General features: G+C 46.8%; 1 protein-coding gene across 11 annotated transcripts in view; it reads left to right on the top strand.

Annotated features, from left to right (window-relative positions):
* Window positions 1-12,684, top strand: part of rxraa (retinoid X receptor, alpha a) — a 111,175-nt gene that overhangs the window by 23,886 nt on the left and 74,605 nt on the right. The window contains exon 1 of one of the 11 annotated variants that reach the window (XM_035608978.2): window positions 11,160-11,261. The exons of the other annotated variants lie outside the window; for them this stretch is intronic. The gene's annotated coding sequence lies outside the window, so the exon portion shown is untranslated. Of the gene's footprint in view, window positions 1-11,159; window positions 11,262-12,684 lie in introns of those variants that run through there. 11 annotated transcript variants of the gene reach the window in all.

Here is a 12,684-nt window from a genome sequence, read left to right as displayed (position 1 = left end):
GCAGCCCACATACTTTATGTTTATGTTCTAAACATAGTACGGAATCGTAAAAAGCACAGCGAGCGTTCATTTTTTTCCGATTTCGCGAATCACGGGGCGACCCCCTCAAGCCCTTGTTAAATAATTGCGTAAGAAGCTTCCCCAGCTCGCAGGAGGTCTTCATTGATAACGCCCCGCGCTGAACCCTGCACCTCAAACCTTGACCTTTGCTCCCCCATATGCTCCATCATTCCAGGAATTTGCCTTTGGCATTTAGTTCTGTTGTTTAAAGTGGTTAAAGACAGTAGCGCCAACCCCCCCCCCCCCCCCCCCCCCCCCCTTTATATTTCTAGCATTTGTTATGCCTCCATCTCGAACATTGAAACAGTCTGTGAAAAAAAATATGGAAATATGGATCATAAGGATCAGTCAGAGCAGTCAATAAAATAGTGAAAAATGACCTTGAAAAGTTTCCCAGAGCGTCAAGGTGACGTCTTCACTCACTTTGCTTTTATAAAAATCCCATCCCATCGTCCAAAAAACACCCAAAAAGTTCATTTTACAATGATTCCAAACAGAGGACGACAGTAAATCTCCACCTAGAACCGGAGGATGATTGGCACTTGTTTTGCTCGCGAGATGATTTTAAATCGGCGTGTGTCATTTACATTCACAGTTTGGATGATGTTGCCGTGAACGCTCACGATTTCACTGGAATCATCCTGGGCACCGTTCGTTTTTCGAGGTTTTTATCGCAGGTCCTGAATGTCTTTTTTTCTTCTTCTTTGGGCTGGCTGGTATTCAGCGTACGTACAGCCCACTCTTTTGAAGTGGAAACCTAAGTCTCTGTGGGGATTTGACCAGATCACACTAATAATTCGCACTGAGAGGAAGGTCAGTTTGCCCCTGCTATACCAGCCAGAACTCTCCTCTCGGGTGCTCTAGAACCAGACGGGCGGAGACTGAGAGAGAGGAGGGAGAGATGGGAGAGAAAGCAGAACGTATGTGTGTTGTGAAATTAAAACGCTGCCAAGAAACCACACACTCACACTCACACACACACACACACACACACACACACACTCACACAAAGAAAAGGGTCCATAGCTGTCGGAAAACTTAATGACCCTCTCCGCTCCTCCCGCAATCCTCCGACTGCCATGTTTTCAATAATAAAAACAACTGTCGACTCTTCTTCTGTGATTGCGGTAATGAAAATATCTCGGCTGTTTGGCAGTCGTGATGTGTTTTGTAATTAAGTTATGAAGCGCACAGGCTTTGATGGATATTCGCCGGAGAGGGATGACGAATCGAGTGAATCCCAGATATGTTATGCTCCTTCATGTCATTATATTTCCTTATGCCCACATTTTCTCCCCCCACCATTATAATTATAATTGGCCCCAATGAGAACCACAGATTTGAGTGGATTTATTTAACTTAAACTAGTCATGTAGAACAATGTGGCAGGAGTGAGTAGAATTTTTATCTTTCTGCACGCGGATGATAGATCCGACTTATACAGTGGAACCGTTGCCTCAAATAGTCGTAATAATACACTGGTTTGCGATATCATCAGCGTGTTACATGATCAAAAGCGGGACCGGGTGCGTTTGATGTTGCTGCGCTCCTCCAGAGAAAGACAAAGAATTAAGTTATGGACTCCAGCTGAGAAGTTGTTTTTATTAAAACTGTGTATTCAGGTGTGCACACAAAACCCTCCCTGTTTTCATTTTCATACACACACACTCATGCAAAACACCCTCCGCTGCAGCAGAAACAGAACAAAGACAATTGAGGCCCGTCTCTTGCCGCTCTCTATCGCAGTTTCTTTCTGAATGTGCACATTTTGAAATGAGGTGTCCCAGGCCAGAGTGCCCCACGCCCCATCCGGGCCACCACTAACTTTCTGTCAACCTGCCAGATGCCAGGGGCGCGGTGGGGCTGCCACAAACTGCTGGCCTATTATATTCTATGTGTGCATGTACTGTAAGACTGTGTGTGCATGTATGACAGCAGTATTGAGAGCAAAGGGCAAAGGTTATGTGCATTTGCATCTGCACGCCAATAAATGCATATCTTGACTCTGATGAAGTAGCTGCAATAATTCATGTTTTTGCAGCGACTGATTTCTAGCCACAAGGAACGCATGTTAGAGTCAAACGTAATTGGCTTCTTTGAGCTTAAAAGAAATTGGTTTGGAACGATATCAGCAGGGTAAAGGAAAAGACAGATGAATTCAATCACTGTAAATGTTAAGTCAATCTTGAGTGTTTTCATATTTGTTGAAGAAAGAGGATTTGAAGTACAGTACCACATGATACACTAAGGTAAACCCAAGTTGGCTGAGGAGGATATTGCCCATTTTTTCTTCCCATCCTTCGAGTCGAGTCCAGGTTTGCATTGGCATGAAAGAGAGATCCGACCTCCCTGAGCCCCAGACTCATGCTGCCAATTTTGCGGACAATCCCAAACTCCGAAATTGAAATGTAGTTATTTCCTCCTCAGAGAGAATGAGATCCGCTGCTCCGAACACACACACACACAGACACACACACACACACACACACACACACACACACACACACACACACACAAAGGATCCCATACCTCGAAAATTAACTTACACAGGGAACAGCCAGTAATTTAAATTAGACCAAGACAGAGAATAAGGGACGGTGGCCCATGGGCACAAAACACAAGTAACTTAAAATAGCCAGTGACTCAGTTCTCTAACGTAATGTTTTTTCCTCTCTACTCATTTTTTACAGCAACCTGCCGCCGTAACAGCAATATGTGTTGCTTAAAAATGCACCCATTAGCCGATAAAACCCCCCACAACTGTGGCATTTCACGGTCTCAGCCAGGAGAACCTGACGTTATCGTGGGTCGCAATGTTCCCACAACAAAGTGCATTTTTAGAAGGTTTTTCCTTAAGCTTTTCACTTTATTTTAAGTTTGCAAGGCAAGGGCAAGACGAGAAAGAAATCACAAAGTGTGAGGATGAGGCCGTAAAATAGGCTGCTGTACTTTCAAATTGGCTCACTCACCAGCCCCTGCATATCGCCCCCCTCTGTCAAAGTCCAGGAAAACGTCCGAACGTCGGTGTGTTTCGGAAAGTCGGGTCGATTTGAAGTCGGAAAACGTTTGTGAATATTGCTCGCCAGGCTACAATAGGATGTATCAACAGCACAGCAACAGGCCATTGGTACCCTTGGGTGTATGTACTAGGAGGCAGGTGAGGGAAATGCAGAACGGGCGTGTGATTGGACAGGGAAGCACAGGTGATAGAAGATAAGAAACTGGCGAGCAGGTGGACATGAAGATGGGCAGAAAAAGCCCCGGGGACATCTGGCGGGTGGGTGGAGATGTAAGCAGTAGCTGGCGACACAGTTCGAAGGGAAGTTGAGGGAAAGATTGTGTCAACGATACCAGACACTGAATGTGTTTAAGGTCCCTTGTTGTCTCATTCGCCACATTTCTATATATATTCTGTTAATCACCGTCCAGAAATATCATTAGATCTTTCATCTGTATAAAGTTTGCGGTGATGAGCAGGATGTCACCGTGAGCCATCCTTATGTGGTTTCTCGCAGGTCGCTCTCACAGTTCTTGGTTACCTCATTTTGGAGCTTTGTTCCCGTTCAGTTTCCCCTATCATCGGAGTCGGGCTTGGATTGAGGAGAGTCAACGCTATTGTTGAATCGGGTATCGACTAGCAAAAGTTTTTTCCAGATCCTGCACGGGCAAACTCTCAAGGCGCATAGGAAAAGTTTTTCCTCGACTTTCGTGTCCTTGTCACGCTCGCGACGAGAAGGATTCGGGTTCAACTTTGGCAAGAGGGGCCCCTTTAAACCAGGCCTGTGACAGCAATTATGATCAACAGAAGATCCGTTACATGAGCTATACCAAAACCTTCTGGATTACCGATGAGGGAGAGGGATATTAGCAGATGCACAAAAGGATTGACACAGGGCATCTCAGAAATGGATAAAAAAAAAAGCATATACTGTATGTTCCACTGCGTAATTGTAACTTTCACATCACGATTCTGCAACTCTCACAAATTACCATGCACGAGACGGACCCACCAGAGAAACGGGATCATACTCGAGATAACAGGGTTCCTCTGTGCGTTGTTTTCCTCCGCCTGCGGTAGAGAAAGAGTGATTAACTGTTTGTTGACGCCTGCAGGTCTAGCATATTTGTACATCCGCCCAGACTGTGGCCTCATGGTCACACCTGTACGCATGTGCATACAGACAGACAGACTGAACAGGACAGAGCAGAAGTCTGGAGGGCTTTGTCACCTACGGTTAGACACCTTGCCGTGGCCGTCTGGTTTTAGGAATGTTCTCAGCGGCAGGAAGGTGGAAGGGTGTTAAGGATAGATTGGGGGGGGGGGGGGGGGGGGGGGGCGTCTAGCTGGAAAAACAACACCAGCAAATGGAAACCGCAAACTCTTGATATTGACAAGGTGAACATACCGTAGCAGTGAACCAATTTTGAATAGAACAACTTTATTGTTTAACTCTCCTCGCGTGTAGCCGAGTGACGTTTGGTCGAAGGTGCCCGAACGGCTCCTCCTCCTCCACCTCCTCCTCCTTCGTACCCTTGCAACAAGTCATCTAGTTAAGTTTGAACAGCGACACACGAGGGACCAAACGCCACTAAAAGCGAGATGAATGGACGAAAGAAAGGAAACGCATCAAGTTGTGACTGAGTTTGTGAACGCTCTTTGATACTGGCTATAGAAATATATTAACTCGCTTAATAGACTTGAGAAAAAAAGGTTGTGCCACCTTGGAAAAATGTTCTCAGTGTCACGTAAGTGGATTATGTTCTGTAGAAGGCTTTGTATCACTGCTCCATGACATTTTCTCTTGGCTCCCTCACGTTATAACCTAGGCTATACCCTTCTTCGTAAACCGGTTGTTTGTGCTGTGCAAGGAGAACAAAGTAGTTGAGCAACCAGGTTTTACTAGACAGACGGAGACAGGCAGGCAGGCAGGCGTGCAGGCGCTGGCCGCGTCTTTGTCGTCAGCGCTCCGCATACCAAAGCGCTGACAGTTTGCCTGCACCAAAAACGGCTCCGACAAGTTCAAGTGTCACAGTTTAAGGATGCTTCCTTCTGTTCTGGGGCTCGAGAGAGTGGGGAAACCGGAGAAGGCCGCAGATTAAACGGGGCAGATCGGAGTGTTGAGTTGTTGGCAAGAACGGCACTGCTATTAAACGAGGATTGTGCGGACCGCTGTGTGTGTGTGTGTGTGTGTGTGTGTGTGTGTGTGTGTGTGTGTGTGTGTGTGTGTGTGTGTGTGTGTGTGTGTGTGTGTGTGTGTGTGTGTGTGTGTGTGTGTGTGTGTGTGTGTGTGTGTGTGTGTGTGTGTGTGTGTGTGTGTGTGTGTGTGTGTTACCGTAAGCATGAATTCCTCTGTTGTTTCTGTATTTTTATTTAAGTCCCCCTCCACTCTGGTGTTTTCACATTCCTCTCCTGGTGTAGGAGATCACTGTGTCACTTCTCTGCCATCTGATATTCAAAACGAATCCTGGGCAAAGCTAGATTTGGCACGTCAACAATACAGAAAATCAAATCGCTGTCGAATATGCAAATGTGAGGCAAAGAAACTGGAAGCATCCAGCGCACGCAGAGGCAGCGCATCCACGAAAGGACAGCGAGTGTGTCAGCAGACAGTCAGCGTGACAGACGATGAAGAATGAAGGTCGATTTCGTTGTGTAGTTAGGATGAATCAACTAATTGTTGCTCGGGTTTGTGTGCCAACCTGTGCATGACTGGCCCCCCGATGCTACAACGCGAATGTTGCGAACTGGCTGTAAGGCCCCCCCCCACCGACAAACGCGCTGATTCGCTGATTCACAAACTGGTGTGTACGCGGAGCAGCGGCGGAGCGGAGCAGCTCAGAGTCGGTTGTGTCTGTGTGTGTGTGTGTGTGTGTGTGTGTGTGCTGTCTGGGAGACGGAAGGTCAGGGGTTGTGGCTGGGTCACGCTCCGTGGGAGAGGAGCAGCCTCGGCAGACGCGACGGTGTTTGTGCGGAGGTGAGGGAAGGGGTGGGATGGAAAAGGAAGAAAACAAAACCGGATCAGCGTGGTGGTAAGCAGGAAGCATGTTTTTATCTAGGCCTTTTCTCATTCATTGCATGGATTCCCCCCAACACACACACACACACACACACACACACACCACGTCACATCAGTGCAGCTATTGTTAGTAACGGAGTTAATTGTTAATTGATCCAAAGAGCGATAAAACAAGGCACCTAATCTCCCTCCGTCTGACACACACCCGTGTGCAGTAGAGAAAGAGAGTGGATGTTTATTACAGGATCCAAGTTGGATGCTAAGGTGCCCTGGGGGCTATTAAAGCCCTTCGCTTAACAGGCACTATCAGGGAACACCGATGTGGGGCTGCTCGAAGGCGGGGGGGGGGGGGGGGGGGGGGGGGGGGGGCGTGTAGAAAGAGAGGAAAAGGGGAAGAAAGAGAAGTCTTTGGAGCAGCGAGCGGCGGCAGAAGGAGGGAATAAACAAGGAGCTCGCACATCTGGATTGCCTCAGCAGAATATTTGTGCAACATCTGGAAAAATTCCCTGGAATTTAAGGGTCCCCTCCTTTCATTTCAGTGCACTTCTCTTCGCGTCTTACTTCTTTCTGCCCGTCCTGTGTGCTGCTCCATCTTCAAAGCCTCTCGCCCCGGTTGCGGCAGGCACGTTAAAATAGTCCTGCAGCAAACGCCAACGTCGACCCCTCGCAGACTTTATAGCGGGGCCAAATTGGGCCCATGTGACCGGCAAGCCCCCCGCCCCTTTTGTGCACGGGCCGGGGGCTAATTAAGTGGCACACAAAGTGAGAAGGGCCCCCCCCACCCCCGCCTTTGGATCCAGACCCAGGCCAGACGTGGGCCAGAACACAACCCCTCATAAAAGCAGAGGGAAGGGGGCGGGGGATAATTCTCCATTTTCCATAGTCAGTAAAGTTTATGTCATAGCATGAAAAACAACCCCCCGAACTAACACTGACGTCTCTGGCGCTGACATTAAAGAGCCACTGTATATTAAGATTTAAAACACAAACAGGCCAATAACTTTGCATTATTTGAAAAACAGATCTTTTCCCCCCCTGCATGTTTTGGTTTGTTGTTGTTGAAAAGGAACGTACAAAGAGTGCGTACACGAGGCTTCCTTTGAGGTATGGTGTCCCAAGAGGGAGACAGAAAAGGCTTGAGGACTGAATCAACACCTTCAGAGTCCACGTCTCTGCGCTCGGCTACGGGTGGGGGGGGGGGGGGGGGCGGACCCTCGCCGTACATCAGAGATGTCCGTCCCCTCGCGGGACATCACAAGAGCGGTTCTCCCTCTCTCTCCTCTCGTGGAAGCGGCGAGTGCGAGACGGCCGTTCGCTAGCGATTTAAGATTCAGACGAGCGCCTTCCGCCTCACCTGGGCGAGGGGCTCTTGTGGGTCGGCGGCGCCGCTGACTGGCAGGTATAGAGCGGAGCCCTGGAGCGGAGGGGAGCAGGGGGAGTGCAGAGGTACATGCTAATGTTGGCGACTGCGCTGATCAAAAGAGGGCGCATCAAGGCCCCCCCCCCCCCCCCCTCTCTCATGGAGCTTACTGATGCCGGGCACCCCCTGAGAGCTGCAGGGAGCCGGGCAGTGATCAGAGGAAGAGAGGGAGGGGAGAGAAGGAGAGAGAGAAGGGAGGGATTGGGGGGAGGGCAGCGAAGGGTGGTGGGCGCAGAGGGGAAACCCAGAGAGAAATCCGTAGGAATGTTATGCCGTTAATTAGGGGCTGCAACTAAGGATTATTTTCATTATCGATCAGTTGTTTGGTCCATAAAAATGTCATACAATGGTGAGAAATGTCGACCGTGTTTCCCAAAGATGATGTTTTGTTTTTGTCCACACACCAAAGATATTTAGTTTAACTGTCAAAGAGGAGCAAAGAAACCAGAAAATATTCACACTTAAAAAGCTGACATCTGAGAATTTTGATAAAAAAACCACTTGAACCGATTGATCGATTATCAAAAATAGTGGCTATGAATTTAGTGGTCAGTTACTCATCTCAGTTACTCATCAATTAAACGATTAACGGGAGATGCGTAAAAATCGGCTGAGTTATTTATGTAGAAAGAAAATACTCAGCTTCAGTTATTAATATTAATATTCTATTGTAGCTGTTGGAAAGAGTCCGACTCTCCTCAGTCTTAAAACGTGCTCTTTCAGTTAATCACTCGTCTCTCTCTCTCTGTACGAGGACACTGAGCTGATTTTTTTCTTTCTTCTTCTTCTTCTTCCCCAGAGTTGCTCTGCAGTTGGCCTACATCTTTCTGCCTGGCTGAGCTGACAAGTCTATATTGCGCCCGGCATCTAACAGATGGTCATTCTTTTAATCAGATTTTTTTTTTTGAAACTAAAAAAATCAGTCAAAGTAAATTGTTCAGAAATCCAGCTTTTCACATAATACGTGTGTAGTTTGGATTTGATTCTCTTCACATTGTCTCTCGCAGCAGGAAACACACCAACTTTCAGATGCGAGCAAACAATAATCCTGGTGAAAAACAATGCAGGATGTTCAATTTACATGATGGACAAAACAGAAAAGTGGCAGATTCTCACATTTAAAACATTTTTTTTATTTTCTTCTCTTGATAAATGAAGTTTCTGTCTTTTGGCTCACTGACTAATTGCTCTAGTCTACTAGATCTTCACACTTTCCTTTCAGAAAAAAAAAAAATGGAGGAACACGGGCACAGGAGGATCTTTGATATCGGCGTTCTTAGACAGTTCGCGTCTCGCCTGCTCCAAAAACGCGACTCTCGGTGCCTTCGGGCTGCGTAGCGCCACGCGAGCCTCTGACACTGAGCTGCCGTGGGAAGCCCGTTCCTCTCTGCCTTCGGGTTATCGCGCATGCAGACATATCTGTGTGTGCAGCCCTGCAGAATGACCTTGGCTCCGGCTCGTCCACTTTGCCCCGTCCCCTTGATCCAAATTGACTTTGCTGTTTTGGACCTCACTCTTTTTTTTTCTTTCGAAGGGGTGCAAACCGCTTGCTCAGCTCTAAGCCGATCGGACCGTCTGCTTCTCTTGGTCAGTAATTGTTATTTTTTTTTACCCCTGGAAGGCAGATGTAGTATTTTTCGGCGCAGGCCTCGCGCTTCACGGGCTCATCGCGTCTCGTGGGCGTCCGCAGGTAGACGAGCGGCGATGCGGCTGACATTTCCGTGGAAGGAGCTCTGCTGCCGTGCCCCTCGAACGGCGCCTCACCTCTTCACCTGCTTCTCGTCGCTGTACTTATTTGATAAAAAAAAGTGCCGTAGGGCTTTCCACTCTCACTCCAGGTCCGCACAGTGCAACTTTGAAATAAATATCTCACGGTTAACCAGAGGATTTCATAAATGTCTCCAATAAAAAGTAATTGTTTACATTTGAGGTGGAAAAACAACTTCTCATAAAATTCTGAGACGGGACACACACGATGACGACGACGAGGTGCAGAGCTGCGGGAAACATAAGCGATGTCAGACCGTTGGAAAAATACAAATAAAATCGGGTTACAGTTTTATATTTTTAATAATCTTTTGACTTGACGACCCTCGTAAATTTAGCTGGAGAAGTTTTGGAAAATTCGACAAAGTGGTCATAATAACTAGTTGAAACTTGAAACAGCTGAAAGTCGAATCACTTTAACCTGTTGGCAAAGATGTTGTAATGTAAATACTACTAAATGTTAAAAAACAGATTATCATCAGCATTTTATTTGTAACCTGGAAGTATTATACATTATGAAGAAAAGAGGCTTTTCCTTAGACTTCATAATTACATGCAGATGATATATAAATACAGGCGCACGGCTGAGCCGCCGGTGCATTGAAGTTAGTCAGGTTTACGTAAGCACATGCCGAGGGTCATGTACTGCGTGTCATGTGAGGTCGCCTGTACTGTACGTCATTTTTTTCTTCAATGCACAAATCTGTAAAAAGATCTGTTTCGCCAGTGCAGCAGCTGCCTTGTTTATTATCTTCGCCTCGTAATAACGAAGCGACGTAAATGCATTTGAGCTGCCCGGGGCCGCTCGTGATCCATAATCGGTGAAAGGAGCCACGTGTCTGTCCGGGTCGTAAGTGGCATTACATCACTTCGATTGGCTCAGATTCTGTCTTTCTCCCCCAGACACACACATGCATTTTCTCTCTGTGTGTGTGTGTGTGTGTGTGTGTGTGTGTGTGTGTGTGTGTGTGTGTGTGTGTGTGTGTGTGTGTGTGTGTGTGTGTGTGTGTGTGTGTGTGTGTGTGTGTGTGTGTGTGTGTGTGTGTGTGTGTGTGTGTGTGTGTGTGTGTGTGTTTTATGGCCATTAGCCCGTCACAATGGAGCTGTCTCATACTGGAACCGGCCGCTCCCTCCTGCTAGGATCATTTCCACGCTATCTCGGGCTCTGGCTTTGTTTCCAGTCTCGGAGGGAACGGGCTCGCTCGAGTCTTTTTAATGCTCTGTTTTTGTGCTCACTAAAGAAACAACTGCTCCCTCGCCTCCAAACCAGAGAGAACACAGTGTAGAATCATCCTCTCCGTGCCAAGCCTCATTCACCCCCCCCCCCCCCCCCCCCCCCCCCATGGAAGAGAAATAATTTATAAAAAATGAAATCTACATTTGTTGTGTAAATGACCACATGCTGTAGGATATTTAATCCGCGCCTGCAGTCGATCCCAGTCATGTGACTTGACCTAGTTTTTGTCTGCCTCCCTCTTGCCTGTATCTCTCCTCTCTCTTCCTTCTCTTTCTCACTAAGTGTCTCTCTTGCTCTCCTGGTTCTCTCTCTCCCTCTCACGCTCGTCTCTTCCTCTTCCCTCCGTCTCCGTCCCTCTCCCCCTGCCTTCCTCCTTTTCATGACCGATCCAAGGATTTCTGTCTCTTCCTCCTGATGTGTTGTGTTGACATCTGTGCAACTGTGCGGCCAATAACTGTCCTTGATTATCGTACCGAATACAGATTTTTTTTTTTTTTCAAACGACACTCGCTGCTGTGACAGCAGAATATGTTTTTTTCATGAGTCATGAGTCATGAGTCATCCTTGACATCCTCATTTTTTTCTGTTTCAGAAATGTCAGCTGATGAATATCGGAGGAAGGTCATGTTTTACTTTCGGCGAGCGACGGTTTATTTTGGTTTTCACTCTGCGGCATTGTGAGGAATGTTGGGATTGATATATTGTTGTTTTTTTTTTCGTCCTTGGGTTCGTTAACTCTTCGTATTTTTCCAGGTGCTCGGTGAGCAAACACATCCTGTTAATTTGGTTGTTATGAAAGATGGAGTACACATTTTCTTGGGGGGGGGGATGTGAATCTCGCCTTGTAGTCAGCACTGCAGTCGGTACACTGCACTGCAATGCAATTTAAGACAGATTCTGTTGATTATACCAATGATAATATCTCAAGGTTACATGTGTGATCGTACAGTTTTATTCTGTGGTGTACAATTGCAGTTTGCGTTATGCTGCCCTTCTCTTGTTTCCTATTGTGACTCGCTTTAGTGGAGAGAAAGTAGGGGTCGGCCGATTATCGGCCTGGATGATTATCTGAACCGATGTTCAACATTTTTAGGATTATCTGTATCGAACATTTTTTAAAGCCATTTTGCCGACAAGATAATTTCATTTTACAATGTGCTACTTTGGCTTTGATGTGGCCGATGTCACTACTCTCTTACTTAAGCGACATCCCATCCATTTTTTTGTTAAACTTCATAATAATGCTGCTGACAGATCCCTGCCCCTTTTTTGGGGTTAAGGTCATGTTGTTATTTTACATATTGATGCCTTTTGACACGTTTTTACTGCAGACAAATATCAGTTTCAAATATCGGTTGTCGGTCTCTTAGATTAGTAATGATCAGTATCAAAAAGCCGTATTGGTGGACCCCCCTACAGAAAGCAAATGTCACATTTTACTGCAACGTTTGGACCACAGTCTGATCATGGTAGTACAGTAATCAGAGTTATTATATAGACTTCTAACTCGTCTCTAACTGTGTCGTCCCTAAGTGCTCGTCTCGTAAAAGCGGACACTTCTTTTGAAAATGTCAGCGTCTGACTTTTGACATCAGAATTCTTTTTCTTTTAATGCGCGATTGTATTTCTGGCGATTCTAAGAAACCCGTCTCCTCTTTTTTCAATCTGAGGCGATAGAAATCCTGCAGAGTATTTTGATGGGTAAGGTGCATCTCGCAGATTCAGAATGAGTAACTACTGCTTTCCCATTCGGAGAATAGAAAGGGCTACATGTGACTTCAGTATTTGGGTTTTGAGAGAAGGACAGATAGGTTCGGACAAATCGATGCCCAGCTACAGTAGAGGGACGTCGCTGTCGCGCAGCAGCTGCAGTCCGCTTGGCACGGCCTCAAGTGGGGCGATTTGGTCGCCTCTTGGAATGCGCGGTATGTATCCATTCCTGAAGAGCATAAGAGATCGTTCAGGCCTCTGTGATAATACTGTGACCCATAACAAGCCTCGGCCTCAGCTGTCTCACTCTACAGTTCTCACGTAGCGAGCTGCTGTATATACCCCCCCCCCCGCTCTGATTTTACACGTTTTATATCTGTTTCCAAAACAAGCAGTAAAAAAAACGGTGGTTCAGCGGCTCTTACAAGGGCTTATCTTTATGCGAATATGAATTAGTAATGTAGCTGGGGTAG

This window comes from Scophthalmus maximus, chromosome 20 (genome assembly GCF_022379125.1).
Source record: "Scophthalmus maximus strain ysfricsl-2021 chromosome 20, ASM2237912v1, whole genome shotgun sequence".
Taxonomy (NCBI): domain Eukaryota; kingdom Metazoa; phylum Chordata; class Actinopteri; order Pleuronectiformes; family Scophthalmidae; genus Scophthalmus; species Scophthalmus maximus.
Note: the sequence above shows the minus strand (reverse complement) of the source record. Positions and strands in the feature narration are given on the sequence as shown.